The sequence below is a fragment of the Hordeum vulgare genome, chromosome 5H, assembly GCF_904849725.1.
Source record: "Hordeum vulgare subsp. vulgare chromosome 5H, MorexV3_pseudomolecules_assembly, whole genome shotgun sequence".
NCBI classification, from domain to species: domain Eukaryota; kingdom Viridiplantae; phylum Streptophyta; class Magnoliopsida; order Poales; family Poaceae; genus Hordeum; species Hordeum vulgare.
In genome coordinates this window covers 518,539,634-518,556,800 of record NC_058522.1, presented here as the reverse complement: position 1 = coordinate 518,556,800, position 17,167 = coordinate 518,539,634, and positions in this window count along the sequence as shown.

The window sequence follows — 17,167 nt, the reverse complement described above, 5'->3', positions numbered from 1 at the left end:
TTGAACATTAGTCAAGTTTTCTAACCAATAATAGAACAACTTAAGTCAAAACAGTGAAACTTATAAAATTACAGTGTATTTACTGATGAAGTTACACTGTAAACACCCATAAATTACAGTCATAGATCCTACGAATTACACTCCAAATCCCTTAGAATTACACTTGGAAAAACTGATGAACTTACACTGTAAAAACTGATGAACTTACACTGTAAATACCAAATAAGTACAGTGTAAATCACCAAGAAGTACAGTGTAAATACTAAAAAAAGTACAGTTATTGAAGTCCAAAAATACATACTACATACACAACGCCTAAAAACCAGAGTTCTCAACGCGAATCTTAGCGCCAGATCGGACGAACAGAAAATTGAATGACAGCGAATTGAAAAACACTCGACTGTAAAATAGCAAAATCGTAAAATTAAGCACTGTGCAACAATATTATTGTACTTTGAAAGAATCCAATCTACTTATTGTCCATTGCTATGTCAAGGCCGGTTGTTGAGGATATTACGGCCGGTTGACTACATAAATTGGTTAGCCACATGCGGCCCAATCTCAACCGCACGTGCCGTTCAGCTCTGCGCCCGCAGCACCGTTAACATCAGCATGCAATCGTTGGTGGTGCTGGAAGCTCTTGTCTAGTAAAGCACGCCAGGTTGCTGGCTTGGGCTCATTGACCAGAAGAACGACGTACGTATGAGCAAGCTGGACCAGCCAAGCAAATTAAAAACGAATATACTGTTTAGACGTGATTTCATATAGGTTGCTTTCCTAATGGTTCATTACCTAAGCAATTTATGTGCCCACACGCATCTCGACGGCGCTGTCAAAATCGCGAAAGCCATCCAACGTGGATGTGTATGGACAACCCGGCCCTCCCAATCCCCTTTCCGGTCTCCCGGTCCCATTTTCTTCAACTCCGTCCTTTCTTCCTCTTACTTTGCATCCGCACCCTCGACCTTCGCCGTCGTTGTTGTACCTCTCCATCCGCCACAGAGGCATTGGCAGACATCCGCAACCAGCACCGGCGCCCCCCGCTCGCCTTTACAATGGAGTTGTCCACCCTGGAGTCGTTTGTTCCCACGTACGCTCCATCCTCCTGTCGATGACCTCCACGGCGAACACCATGCCCGACAAGTATTCGATCAAATGTCATTGAGCATATTTTCTAATGATATGTCATTTTTTAGAGTACGAAGGATGGTGAGATACTCAACCATGAAGAATGAGTTGTTGTGCGATGCATGGTCGGTCGTATTCACGGATTTCATACGCAAAGGGGAGGCCTTCTAGTAGCAAGTGCACGAAACCTTTCATACACGAAAGCACATTACGTCCTACAACAAGTGAATCATTCAACCAGGCAACATGAGGTCGTTGTCCTACCGTTGGCACATTATCCATATCTGCGCCATCAAGTATTGCGACGTGGTTCATCGACTCGAGGTAAGGTGGCCACTGCACGTTGCAGAGGATGAGATTGTATATATGTTTTTCTTTTCCTTGCTCAACTTGTGGATTGATTTATTCATTCAATGTTGGTCTACACATTATATGTAGACTACACACATTGCCGTGATGTACCACATGACAGCGGAATGGTCATTTATGTGCACACACACTGTTGGATACATCTAAAGGGGAAGTATGTGTGGAACGACATGATCCGTTGATGAAAAACTTGTTGGACATATGGAGTCTAGTTCAATTTGAGACATTGTTGTACTAGACATAATTTGCATGTTATGTATGGATGATTTGTGTTACTTTCTATCGAAATTTTGATGAATATCGTTTGGTTTACATGAATTTCAACTGGTTTGTTTAAAGGTTGGTTGAAATGTATGCAACTACGGTATGATAGCGTCCTTCCGCATCCATGTAGACGGACACCCCCCCTTGTCTACGGACGGACGCATGAAAAAATTTGTGGGCCGCCATAGTAGATGCCCTAACAAATACTAGCTAGTATAGGATTTAAAAATATTTGCAAAAATATCTTACATTAAGGGACAGAGGTAGTGACTAACTGTTTTTAATAACACCAATCCTCTATACCCAATGCCAACTCATGTCACCATGCATTGAAAATGACACATCTTTAATGCCCCTTCTATTTGAAATATGCCAACAAGAACTTGTCTTGGCTGGTCTCATGTTTAATACTCTAGCTGCATTGTTACACGTTTGTTCATAGCTTTCACAAATACGTTTTTAGTATTGTGTATCTTTCATTACATTGCATTGCACAATTGAAGTCCAAATACGACTTGTGAGTACGAAAAGACTTGATCTTTACTATGTGAGGTTGGCCTAGGCGTCTCCTTCATTATTTCTCGAACCATTGATAGAAACTTTGCGCTATTTTCTCACCGAACCGCCAAACTTTTTTTCTTCTTAAAGATCATATGGGTTAAAGAAGTACTTCCTTCGTATCAAAATAAGCATCTCAACTTTATACTAACTCTAGTATATAGTTATACTAAATTTGAGACACTTATTTTGGAATGTGTGGAGTAAATCATAACACCAGGTCATCTGTTTTGAGAGATCAAAGGACCGTAAGCATCTTGTATTCTCTAGATAAGTATCGGTTCATTTTATCACTAGTGTAACAATGGATCGATAAGACATGAAAAACCACTTGCCTATTTAATAACCCATTGCGTGTTAGCTAATGATTAGTCAGTGTGTTGATTAATGCCTAGCCTAGTCTGTTGGGACCCTGTCTTACACCCCTTTTATCCTCCAATTTATCGACCAATTATTTTCTGCCTAACTAATAATGAAATGGCAAACATTTTTACCTCAATGAAGAAAAAACTATACAAAGCTTCTTGGCGATGATTCCACTTGTTTTGCGACCCCTTGCATATGTAGCATCGACCATCACCGAACCAACCACAACTCGAGTGCTTTGTTGAATAGAAAGATATCTAGAACAGTAGGAAATGGTACGTTGCTAATCACGCCCCCAACTGAAGACCGACTCAATGTATATATAGGACCAATTTGATGATGCAACTAGCAGCAACAAAATCAACATCCAAGTAATATAACTTTATATTGTATTTGTTTGATATTGTTGGTGTTGATGTTTTTCTCTATAATTTTTGTCAAACTATATTAATTTTGACTTGAACAAAGATCTATAGACATTGTATTTTGGAACGTAGGGGGTATCAATTATACGAGAACTCTTGTTTCCTCACAATGATTAGTTAATTAATTACCACACCTATAAAATAAGATATCATGAGCCCATTTAGATATATACCAATAAAATCTCTCCGTCACTAACTCAAGGTGGTTGATTATGTATATGATATCATGAAAATGGAATTGAAAGGTATAGCTACACCGTCAGTTGTTTGTGAAAAATTCTACCACTTCATGACCAAGCAACAGTAAAGCTACACCGTCGGTTGTTTCTTCATAAATTTGACAAATTTATTACTAGTGCTCACCCACCATTACATTGCATAATTGATGTATGAAGACAACAAGCAAGTGCTATAAGATAAACCTATAACAGACTTGACCATAAAGTCTATTCTATGAGGTCCGCTTTCGCATCTCCTTAGCATTTGTCCTGCGATGGCCAGCTTTACGTGACTTCATTTTTGGATAAGACACAATTGTAAGAGAAAATTGAATTGTGTCCATGTTGAGAGTTAGTACTAGTGGTCTAGGACTGGAATGCATCTAGAACAAGAATTCAAGCCTTTGATGTACAAGGTGTAAAATTTATGGCATGAGGGTTTGATGTAAAAAGTAGAGTTGTTCATCTATGTTGCCATAGCAAATCCCTTAATTATCCGTTTGCATTAGTTGTTCCATGACAGTCATGGTGTTTGGCTGTTTTACCACTCGTTTGATCAAATCCGGAGGCTCCATTTGTATTAATTGTCTCTGTCCGAGGCCCACCTTTGTTTGTGTCCTAGGCTCCAATGGTGTGCTTTTAGTAGCTCTTTCTATAGAAATGTGTCGCAAAGTAGTCTTGGCTGGTCTCTTTTTTGGGTGAAAACCTTCCGATCTATTCTACAAACATTATGGCAGTCTAAGGAAAACAAAAAGTAATAAAAATTATATTCATGCTCGTAGAACACCTAGTGACAATTACAAGCTTTGGAGCGAGCAAACACGCATTGTCGTCATACCCCACCACCCACACTGGAGTCGGGCAAACCTTGTTGTAGCACCAGAAGAGAAACCCCCATTGGAACTATGCCCTAGAGGTAATAATATCGTATTATTAGATTTACATATTTATAATTAAGAGTTTATATTCTACGCTATAACTTATATGATCGTGGAATATGTGATTCAGTGAAAAACTCATATGCTCGTGTGGAATGATAAACGGTTAATTAGAGATTCCTAGTCTTGCCTTTAAGACTTGTTCAAGTGTTGTTGGTGATCATGTTTTTCAGATCTTAGAATATAATTAAGCGTAATGCTAGTCCTAAAACAACATTGAGATTATGACGTTAGAAGAACGATCATATTGAATCGACGGAAAAACTTGTTTGTTATACTTTGAGATAATATCTTCTGAAATCAATTGTCATGACACAAAGTATTAACATGTTTTATGTCCCTTTGGGAGTATAGTAGTCACTTCTTATCGTACGATGAGCTTTGGGATTGCTCAAACATAATCTGTAACTAGGTAATCATAACGACAACTTACAGGTTCATCGAAAAGTTTAACAAGAGACTAGATAGCTCGAGAGTGGGATTTGCTCCTCCATCGATGAAGAGATATTCTTAGGGTCCTTTCGGTATGACAACATCAATCATAGTACGGCTTACGTTGCTGCCCCTGCTACAGTTGTGTTTGGCATTCACGTGACCATGTCTTAGATGCTACAGTAGAATGAGCATCAATAATCGCGTTTGCTTTTCCTTTTCTGGTCACAGTGTAATGGAGTGGGGTTCAGTTCTTCAGTCCAAGATGTTGTAACTAGCGTAGCTAGTGGCTTCATGCCATCACCAAATGATTACCTAACGATATAAAGTTAAGCACCGCCGTTACAATATTATTGTACTTTGAAAGAATCCGATCTACTTATTGTCCATTGCTATGTCAAGGCCGGTTGTTGAGGATATCGTTTGTGGAAAGAAAAAATATCGCGGTTAACATCAGCATGCAATCGTTGGTCGTGCTGGAAGCTCTTGTCTAATAAAGCACGCCAGGTTGCTGGCTTGGGCCCATTGACCAGAAGATCGACGTGTGAGCAAGCTGGACCAGCCAAGCAAATTAAAAACAAATAGGCATGTTTGGATGAGGTTTACATGTGATCTCATATAGGTTGCTTTTTTAATGATTCACTACCTAAGCAATCCATCCGTCCGCATGCATCCAGACAACGTTGTCTGAATCGCGAAAGCCATCCAACGCAGGTGTGTATGGATTTACGGGGCGGTTTGGACGCCTTTTTCTTGTAAATTGAAGACAATCGTAGGGGAGCTTTGCGGGCGTCCGGACACCAGACACGTAGGAATCCGATAACCCGGCCTTCCCAATCCCCCTTCTGGTCTCCTGGTCCCATTTTCTTCCACTACGTCCTTTCTTCCTCTTACTTTGCATCCGCACCCTCGACCTTCGTCGTCGTTGTTGTACCTCTCCGGCCGCCACACAGGTATTGGCGGACGTCCGCAACCAGCACCGGCGCGCCCCGCTAGCCTTTACAACGGAGTTGTCCACCCTGAAGTCGTTTGTTCGCATGTACACTCGATCATCCTCTCGATGACCCTCCATGGCGGACACCATGCCCGGCAAGTATTCGATCAAATGTCACTGAGCATATTTTCTAATGCTATGTCGTTTTTTAGAGTAGGAAGGATGGTAAGCTACTCAACCATGGATGATGAATTGTTGTGCGATGCATGGTTGGCCGTATCCACGGATTCCATACGCAAAGGGGAGGCCTTCTGGTAGCAAGTGCACGAAACCTTTCGCGCACGAAAGCACATTACGCCCTACGACATGTACATCATTCAACCAGACAACATGAGGTCATTGTCACATCGTTGGCACATTATCCATATCTGCGTCACCAAGTTTTGCCACGTGGTTCATCGACTCGACGTAAGGTGGCCATTGCACGTTGCAGAGGATGAGATTGTATGTTTTTTCTTTTCCTTGCTCAACTTCTTGATTAATTTACTCATTCAATGTTGGTCTACACATTATATGTAGATCTCAGGCGTTGTCGTGGTGTATCACAGGACATAGGAACGGTCATTTATGTGCACACATTGTTGGATGAAGCTGAAGGGAAAGTATGTGTGGAACGACATGATCCGTTGATGAAAAACTTGTTGGACATATGGAGTCTAGTTTAATTTGAGACATTGTTGTACTAGACTTAATTTGCATGTTATGTATGGATGATTTGTGCTACTTTCTATCAAAATTTTGATGAATATCGTTCGTTTTACATGAATTCTGCCTGGTTTCTTTAAAGGCTGGTTGAAATGTATGCAACTATGGTATGATGGCGTTCTTCTGCATCAATACGGACTCCCCCCCACCCCCACCACCCCCCCCCTCGCGCCCCCTATCCGCGGACGGACGCATGAGAAAATTTGTGGGCCATCGTAGTAGATGCCCTAACAAATACTAGTATAGGATTTTAAAAATATGTGCGAAAATATCTTACATTAAGGGACAGAGGTAGTGACTAATTGTTTTTAATAACACCAATCCTCTATACCCAATGCCAACTCATGTCATGATGCATGGAAAATGACACATCTTTAATGCCCCTTCTATTTGAAATATGCCAACAAGAACTTGTCTTGGCTGGTCTCATGTTTAATACTCTAGTTGCATTGTCACACGTTTCTTCATAACTTTCACAAATATATTTTTAGTATTGTGTATCTTTCATTACATTGCATTGCACAATTGATGTCTACGACTTGTGAGTATGAAAAGACTTGATCTTTACTATGTGAGGTTGGCCTAGGCGTCTCCTTCATTATTTCTCGAACCGTTGATAGAAACTTTGTGCTATTTTCTCACCGAACCGCGAGATTTTTCTTCTTCTTGAAGATCATATGGGTTAAAGAAGTACTTTCTCCGTCTCAAAATAAGTGTCTCAACTTTATACTAACTTTAATACATAGTTATACTAAGTTTGAGACACTTATTTTAAAACGGAGGGAGTAAATCATAACACCGGGTCATCTGGTTTGACCGATCACAGGACCGTAAGCATCTTGTTTTCTCTAGATAAGTATCGATTCATTTTATCACTCGTGTGACAATGGATCCATAAGACATGAAAAAACACTTGCCTATTTAATAACCCATGGTGTCCTAGCTAATGATTAGTCAGTGTGTTGATTAATGCCTAGCCTAGTCTGTTGGGACCCTGTCTTACACCCCTTTTATCCTCCAATTTATCGACCAAATATTTGCTCCCTAACTAATAATGAAATGGCAAACATTTTTACCTTATTGAAGAAAAAACTATACAAAGCTTCTTGGCGATGATTCCACTTGTTTTGCGGCCCTTTGCCTATGTAGCATTGACCATCACCGAATCAACCCCAACTCGAGTGCTTTGTTGAATAGAAAGATAAGTAAAACAGTAGTAAATGGCACATTGCTAATTACGCCCCCAAGTGAAGACAAATTGAATGTATATATAGGACCAATTTGATGATGCAACTAGTAACAACAAAATCAACATCCAAGTAATATAACTTTATATTGTATTTATTTGATATTGTTGATGTTGATTTTTCTCTATATTTTTGGTCAAACTATATTAATTTTGACTTGAACAAAGATCTATAGACATTGTATTTTGGAACATAGGGGGTATCAATTATACGAGAACTCCTGTTTCCTCACAATGATTAACTAATTAATTACCACACCTATAAAATAAGATTTCAGTATGTAAGAATGAGCCTATTTAGATATATACCAGTAAAATCTCCTCGTCACTAAGTCAAGGTAGTTGATTATGTATATGATATCCTAAAAATGGAAAGGTATAGCTACACCGTCAGTTGTTTGTGAAAATTTCTACCACTTCATGACCAAGCAACAGTACAGCTGCACCGTTAGTTGTTTCTTCATAAATTCGACAAATTTATTACTAGTGATCACCCACCATTACATTCCATAATTGATGTATGAAGATAACAAGCAAGTGCTAGAAGATAAACCTATAACAGACTAGACAATAAAGTCTATTCTATGAGGTTATCCTTCGCATCTCCTTAGCATTTGTCTTGTGATGGCCATCTTTATGTGACTTCATTTTTGGATAAGACACAATTGTAAGAGAAAATTGAACTATGTCCATGTTGAGAGTTAGTACTAGTGGTCTAGGGCTGGGATGCATCTAGAATGAGAATTCAAGCCTTTGCTGTAAAAGGTGTAAGATTTATGGCATGAGGCTTTGATGTAAAAAAGTAGAGTTGTTCATCTATGTTGCCATAGAAGATTTTTCAATTATCCATTGAATTAGTTGTTCCATGATAGTCATGGTGTGTGGCTGTTTTATCACTCGTTTGATCAAATCCGGAGGCTCCATTTGCATTAATTGTCTGTGTCCGGGGCCCATCCGTGTTCGTGTCCTAGGCTCCAGTGGTGTGCTTTTAGTAGCTCTTTCTATAGAAATGTGCCGCAAAGTAGTCTTGGCTGGTCTCTTATTTGGGTGAAAAACTTCCGATCTATTCAACAAACATTATGGCAGTATAAGGAACACAAAAAGTAATAAAAATTATATTCATGCTCGTAGAATACGTACCGACAATTACAAGTTTTGTAGCGAGCCAAAGACGTGTTGTCATCATACCCCCCCCCCCACACACACACACCAGAGTCGGGCAAACCTTGTTGTAACACCAGAAGAGCAACCCCGTTGAAACTATGCCCTAGAGGTAATAATATTATATTATTATATTTACATATTTAAAATTAAGAGTTTATGTTCTATGCTATAACCGATATGATCGTGGAATATGTGATTCAATGAAAAACTCATATGCACGCGTGGAATGATAAATGATTAAGTAGAGATTCCTAATCTTGCAAGACTTGTTCAAGTGTTGTTGGTTGTCATGTTTTTTGGGATCTTAGAATATCATTAAGCGTAATGGTAGTCCGAAAACAACATTGAGATTATGACATTAGAAGAACGATCATATTGAATCGACAGAAAACCTTGTTTGTTATACTTTGAAATAATATCTTCTGAAATCAATTGTTATAACACAGAGTATTAACATGTGTTTTATGTCCCTTTGGGAGTATATTAGTCAATTCTTGTCAGACGATGAGCTTTGGTATTGCTCAAACGTAATCTATAACTAGGTGATCATAACGACAACTTACAGGTTCATTGAAAAGTTTAACAAGAGACTAGATAGCTCGAGAGTGGGATTTGCTCCTCGAGCGGTGAAGAGATATTATTAGGGCCCTCTCGGTATGTCAACATCAATCATCGTTTGGCCAAACGCATATAACTTGGTCGCGGGGATGCCGTAACACGAAAACGAGAAAGAAGAACAAAATCGGTAATGGGGATAACAGTATAGTGAGCATGTGATTACTCGGGAGGATACCGATGCATCCTGGGTTTTATAAAGTACCGCCAAGCAAAGGGAATGTCACATGGTAACCAAATGTTCACTCGAATATCATTGATGTGCTCATAGGGTTCGATATGGATGCCCACGGTCCCGCTATACGTCATTGAACGACGGGATTTTGTTCATGTCTATGAGTTACCGGACCTACGGGGGTCACAAGATTAAGGTAGTCATGATCTACAAAGTGGTAGTAGGACGGGAGTAATGATAACATATTTGTGGAATTGTTTCATTCATATAGTGAATAGTTTCGAGAGGATCCGGAAGCATTTCACGGTCACTACAAGGGTTTCATAGAGTATTGGGTAATACCAGGTATATATATATATAGAAACTCTATTCATTCATCATCCAGGTGCAGAATAGTTTATTCTTCACCCGAGATAATCTTATGATCAATTTACAAATAAATTAAATTTTAAATACAATTATTTACATTTATATTAAATCAATACGTAAAATTTGACAAAAGAAAAAACAAAAATATAGGTCATAATACCAGAAAAAATTGATTTTTTTATATTTTTTGCACTATTTTTGTATGTTCGTAATTTTACGTGATATAAAATATTTTTATATTGGTTTTATTTTTTTACAGTCTCTTTTTGCGTATAAAATAAGACAGAACTTACAGAATGTAAATTTACGGTGCGTTGATATTAAAACAGAGGACGTGAAGAATAACTATTTCTCACCTAGGATCGCGCTATTCGTCACCCTGGGTGAGGAATAGTTATTCTTCACCCCCTCTATTTTCACATCAATACACAGTAATTTTACATTTCTGAAATTTTAATGTTATCTCATACGTAAAAAGAGACCGTAAAAAAATACATAGTCATCGTAAAAATATTTTATGTCATGTAAAATTATAAACATAAAAAAATAGTGTAAATTATACATAAAATATGATTTTTCTGGTCTTATGACCTATATTTTTGTTTTCTTACGTCAAATTTTTTGTAGTGAATCAATATAAACGTATCTATTTGAATTTCAAATTTAATTTATTTATGAAATGGGCGTAAAATTACCTTGGATGAGGAATAACTTAATCTACACCCTGGATGATGAATAGAGTTTATATACATATATATATGTGTGTGTGTGTAGGTGGAAAATGTTTTCGAGGGTGTTAAATTATATATAAAATAATCTGAAATTATTTAAAACAAATTTTCATTTAATTAAATATCAAGGGGCCAACCAAAAAAAGGCCAAGAGGTGAAAGGAAACTTGGGCCCCATAAGGGCCCAAGTGGGAGGCGCCACCCTTCCCTAAGGAAGGAGCCCGAATTGGAGAGAGGGGGGGGGGGTCCAACTCCTCCTCCCTTGGTCGTCCAAGGAGGGTGCACTTTCCTCCTTGGGTGGCGCCCCCCCCCCTCTCCCTTCCAACCTATATATAGTTGAGGTATTGACACTTGTTGAATACATAAGTTTTGAAGCCTACTCTAGTACTTCTAGTTCTAGTTCTAGTTGGTCCAATTTGACAAATTAATTAGATCTAGGTCTAGTTTCTCTGATCCTCATGAAGAATCCCAAAGTGGTTCTAATCTCCTCCCTCTAATTCTCCGACGATGATTAGCTCTGGACGACGAAGTGTTGCCGAATCGTGAAGATTGCACGATTGCAACCAAGGAGAGAGGTTGTGCTTTCGGTCTTCAGTTCGAGGGATCATTCTTGGACAGTTCACGGGATCGTTCATCTACGGTTCGAGGGACTCCAAGTATGATCGACATCGTCATGCTCTTTTTCCACAACAACTCGGTGACGGTAACGATCGTGAGCACAACCATTATCGTATCTTCATAGTGTTCCTCGCTGATAGTAGGGCCAAAAATTTTATTTTCTACTACGTTTCACAACACCCCCCGTCAATGAAGAAAAGGTAGATCTAAAGAGTCAAACTTATATACACATGAATGTAGACGAACGAAGACTAGGTCCACGCAAAACCACAAAAGACAAACACGGACTGAACCCGAGACATCCACGAAGATACACACCTTCAAATGCCCTCTAATGATACGAGAAACACTTATGGTATGAGGGATAGACGAAAAGAAACTTATTCCATCTACATGGAGCCGATGCAGCCTCGTCTTCCTAAGCAGGACACAAACCCTAAACACACTAAAATAACTAAAAACAAAGCATGATCCCTCCCACCGACAAGGGACGGGATCCACCGCTCCTCCATGCCCCTAAGGTCATAGAAGACGAGGTCGATCGATAGCGACTCATGCAGGAGGTGGAAAACCCTAAATGCTTAGCGCCGTCGGGCTGGAGGACACAAACCATCTATTTGCAATAATTGTAACATGACCTCATGGCGTGTGCCAGTTTTACTACTAGCCCTCTCACATTTAGAGCCTCGTGAACTCTGGTGTCAGTTCGGTTTGGAACCAAGCGAATTTCACAAATCACATGTACTATCCTTGCACTTTTTGTTTTGAAATGAAGGTTGAAACCCCTGGCCTCTGCATCCTAGGATGTACACAACCATTTTTATTAACTTATTCAACAAAGGAAATACATGGATCAACTCAAAGTCACCTATTTGACCACATTAGTCGGTTATACCGACAAGCTTGATGAACTGCATGACCGCGTGCCATAGAAACATCTAATTCGGTGGCCTTCCCAAATTGCCCGCCGGCGAGGCGAGAGTACCAACCGGTAGTAACAGACGCTTGACGGGCACCATATGCACACGTTGTGGGCTCTGTCGGCGCCATCTTATGCTACCCGGTCTTCGGGATGGATCAATGTACCAACCTTGCCATGCCTCTCTATCGTCGACGCCACCGTGACACCAGACAATGCAATCCTCATGTGCGAGTCCATCTACATACATCAGACGACGAGCCTCCTCTATGCCACGCCATCGAGATTCGCCGTTGTTGATGTGGGAGATGAAATACCGCTCCGCCTCCTGCCTCTGTCTTCCAGCGCTGCTTCACAAACGATGTTCTCAAGAAAGACACGAGACAACAATGCCGCCATTGTCCGATCTACAAGACCAAATCCTAGGGTTTCCCCTGGAGTAGCACGAGTGGGTTGACAGTAGTTACACGACAATGCCTTCTTCAAGGTAACAACGTAGAACGCCGTCATCGGCTTGGTTTTCACCGGCAACCATGCCCCCCCGACTCGCAAACGGACTAGATGATGAACACCGAGATTCAACAACCCAGCCTTAGGCCGACCACCTCCGATGTAGGAGATGACCACCACCACCATAATCCTCGTGATGCAAAGCAGACCCGGTGTACCACAGCGAGCCTTAACTGAGGCCGACGAGAGGCAACGGAAGAGTATGTAGCAACATCAGCCCTAGATCAAGCCCTCCTGCCACATCGTCGCCTCCTGCCAATCCTGGCGGCCGCAACATAGCCCCTCGATGACCAAGATGAGCGAGAAGACGAGGAGCTGGTTCGAGGCCAGACAGAAGGAGATGTTCGACGCCGACGACCTGAACTAGGTCGTCCGATCGGCCGCGGCCGTTCTTGTTCGGAGGCTGGCACGGGTGCCGCCCGCTGGGCCGCTTGTTGTGTGCCGGCGAGAACCAGATTCATTTTGGAGGCTGGTTGTGTTGCCGTCCGCTGGCTGTGTTGCCGACGAACAAAACTATTCATTTTCTAGGCTGCTGTGTTGCCGACGAGGACGTGTAGGCCGCTAGCTGTGTTCCCGACGTGAACTAGGCCGCTGGTATTTAAAGCGTTGTTCTTTTGGAGGCGGACAGGATAGGGCAAACGGATGCGGCCGTGCGCTGGGCGCAAGGCCAGCGCATCCTAGGACAGGCTCGGACCCGACCCACCGCCCTACCCAAACAGACAGAATCCGGGCAAAACGGACGTCCGTTTGGGGTCGCGCGGTGGAATTGGCCTTAGACGCCACACTGCAGGAGTGGAGTTCAGCACGAGGCGCCAGCGTGGCAGTATGTATGACGCCTTTGGTTTAGACGTCACTTAGTGTAGCGTGACGCCTAGGTGTCGGACGTCACACAAAAGGACGAGTTGAGTGAATTTTTTTCAATCAAGGTTTAGCTTGTGAAATAGTTTCATCTATGGGTTAATCATATGCATTTCGCCTAAAAAGTGCGAGTTGGCAGCTTTTATAGTCAGCTGAGTCACTACTATCGTACATGGCCTAAGAACAAACTTGCACGTGCAGTAGCATCTCAGGTTTTGTTTTGCATGCGTTGTGAGGGGCCCACGTGACGAGCGGCTCGAATGTGTTATGAAGAAGACGGCACGTCCACGCGTTTGCTTCTAGACGTTGCAGGAAATACGCCTTCAATGGCGGCCGCCACCTGTGGTCGTCATGGACGCGTGGACCGATCACATGTTTGTCTTGGCAACGGACGGCGTCCATGTGTGGATACCCACAGCTAGCGACTTCACGCCGGTGCGTACTACGTACAATGGTGCAATTGAAATTAAAAAAACACTTATTTTAAGAAGAAGAAAAAAGAGTACGTGTTTCTACTCCTACACTAATTTGTGGGAAACAACAAATAAGATTAGTCCAACATGTCATGCTAGTAGATAGCTAGTGGCCGGCTTCACGCCTTCGCCAAATGATGATTGCCTAGATATATCAAATTAGACAATGTCGCAACAATATCATTTTACTCCATAAAGAATCATATCTCCTTATCATCCATTGCTTAGTCAAGGCCGGTAGTGGGAGGATCGTATGGAAGAAAATGTCAAGGCCGGTTGACTACATGTTATGCGAAAATAATTAATTCAATCGGAATGCGTGCATTATTAGACAATGCTAGACAGCTAGAGTGAAAGGCCTATCCATATATTACTTCATGTCCAAGCAATATCCATGTACTTCATGTCCAAGCAATGCAACAGGTCAGTAATATACTTCCTTCATCCCTAAATAAATATCTTAATTTTGTATTAAATTTAATACTTAAGTTTAAGATATATTTGTTTTGGAACGGAGCTGCCAACAGATTGTGCATGAACCCGATCAATAATGCAACACGTGAGTAGTTAGAACATCTATAGCAGAACCTTTCAAATGATTCTTCATATATTTACGGGCGCGTTCGGTTAATGACCAGACATGAAAAAAGAAAAAAAATCCAATCAAACACGTCATATTGTTTCTATATGTTTGGATCACGAATCCTCATATATCTATCTAAAATATGAAAATGATATGATGGCTTTTTGACACGTCCGGACGCACCCGATCAGTCCGTTACATAAAACGTGACTCCAGACCATTTTTTTTCTTCTTTCCATTAATCACGTACAAATGACCGGACATATGAAGAAAAAAAATATATAACTACACGAACGATAAATAAGAAACATATCTAATCAGTGACCAAGCGTGTTCATAAATATTTAAAGGATCATATTTGTAATGTCCGATTGCTGCAGATGCTTTTAGCCTGTGAGGTTGTCTGACCAAACTGGCGAACAAAACAGTACATGACCAAGCGGGCCTGCGAACATTCGAGCGGAATTTAAGAGCATGGTTAATAGTATAGCCAACTGCTGGCTATAAGCAGTCTTATAGCCCGTTTTATAGCTAGCTTATACAATAGTTAGCTATAAAAGAGTACTACTTTTATCATATATGGTCAATTCATTCTCACAAAGCACCTAGGAGCACGTGCTAGAGCTGACTCTTCACGAAGAGCCCACTTCCCTTCTCTCTCCTCTTCTCTCTCATCCAACTCAGTAAAAATATAGTATTTTAATCCTTACAGCCTGCTGCCTGTATCTTATTATACTTGTTCTAAAATCGCCGGGTGTAGATGCTCAACTGTGATGCCACGCGTCCACCTGGGGTCGTGCTGGAAGCCAGCTCGTGGCTTGGAGACCCACGAGGCCGCCACATGCAAGAAAAATGTTTTGTTTAGAGAGAGGTCCGTCTACAACCACCTGTCTCGTCATCAATACGTGGACTGATAGCATGTCAAAAGAAACATGTAGGCTGATGGAGCACAACACGTTGCTGGTTTGGGCTTATTGACCAGAGGATCGATGTGTGAGCCAAAGAAAAACGAATATACGTACTACTAGAGTACTAGCACGTCCGGGTGAGATTAGATGCTTGATGCTCTCCTAAGAACAAGTATAGTAGAGCTGAGTCAGCTAGCTATAAGAAATAAATTAATATATTTTTATTTAATTAGAGAAAAGAGAAAAGAAGAGAGAAGATAAGCGGGCTCTTAGCTAAGAGCCAGCTCTATCACGTATTTCTAGGTTTTTTGTGGATATGAAAGATGAATCATATAATAAAAAAGTAATACACTTTTGCAATAAACTATTGTATCTGTTGGCTATAAGATAAGTTATAAATGACATGACAATTGCTTATAACCAACAGCTGACTATACTATTGTACTTGCTCTAACTAGTGTCAAAACAGTGGACACAAGGAGTAACAAATACTCCAGGCTACCGGTGAAAGCTATTCCCTCCTTACCGTAATATAGAAATATTTTTAATAGTATTATGATGTCAAACCCGTTTTTATATATTATAAAACAAAAGAAGTAATTAAATACCTTTAGTAACGCCAATAGGATTAACTGTAACGCGCATGTGTGAATGAAAATTTTGCATGGGAAAAAACCAAAGCACAACAGTTGCGTCTTCTTAGAACCAAGGTCGACACATTCCTTGACTTTTATATCCAACCAATGCTAGTACAGTATTTTTTTGCATATAATAACATGTTGATGTCTTGCTCGAAGATGGTTTTGTTTCTGTCCATATATTAATTAATTACATGAAAACTTGTGTGTTTCTGCGCTAGCTGTTAGTTTATTAATTGCTACGGCAGAAAAATAAGGTTTCCACATATGAATCAATGAATGTATTTGAAAATACTACTATGATACTATACCAATCAAGTTTCGTCCGTCACCCACCTAGTCAAGACAGATTCATGATGTGTGTGATATCATAAGACTAATCATAATTGGAGTAAGAGGAAGTACAATAATGAGCTTATAACCCATTTAGATGATATTTTCGTTTATGTGAAGAAGAAAGATATGAAAAAGTAAGGAGAATGAGTTCTTAAAGCGATTAATAATATAACTAACTGATAACTATAAGACGTTGCTATATCATCTATAGCTAATGACCTTCACTCATACTATATAACAAAAAATTAATGAAAACGGGTGAGAGCCCGGTCAAAAAAGAAAAAAAATCCACGAATGATCAAGGCTAGAAAAGGTTGCACTTGCATATGAAGTGTCCGCTCAAAGAAGTCTAAGAATGCAGTACTCGTATTTAATAACCCGGTCGATGATGCCTTGATCGAGCATGCTCTCATCTCATCGTGCCTTCACTAATGATTAGTTAGTGGATCGATTACCGCACATCGTGATGTAACCCTGCCTTTTGCTTTAAGCCTTTTGGTTTTTTTATGATTAATCAATCAATTCTCGTTTGCTTAACAAATAGACTCTTCATGCAGAAATACTTGTCAAAGGAATAGCCTTATCTACATGTATTTAATTTTAGATATATCATTTCTATTCGTTTCAG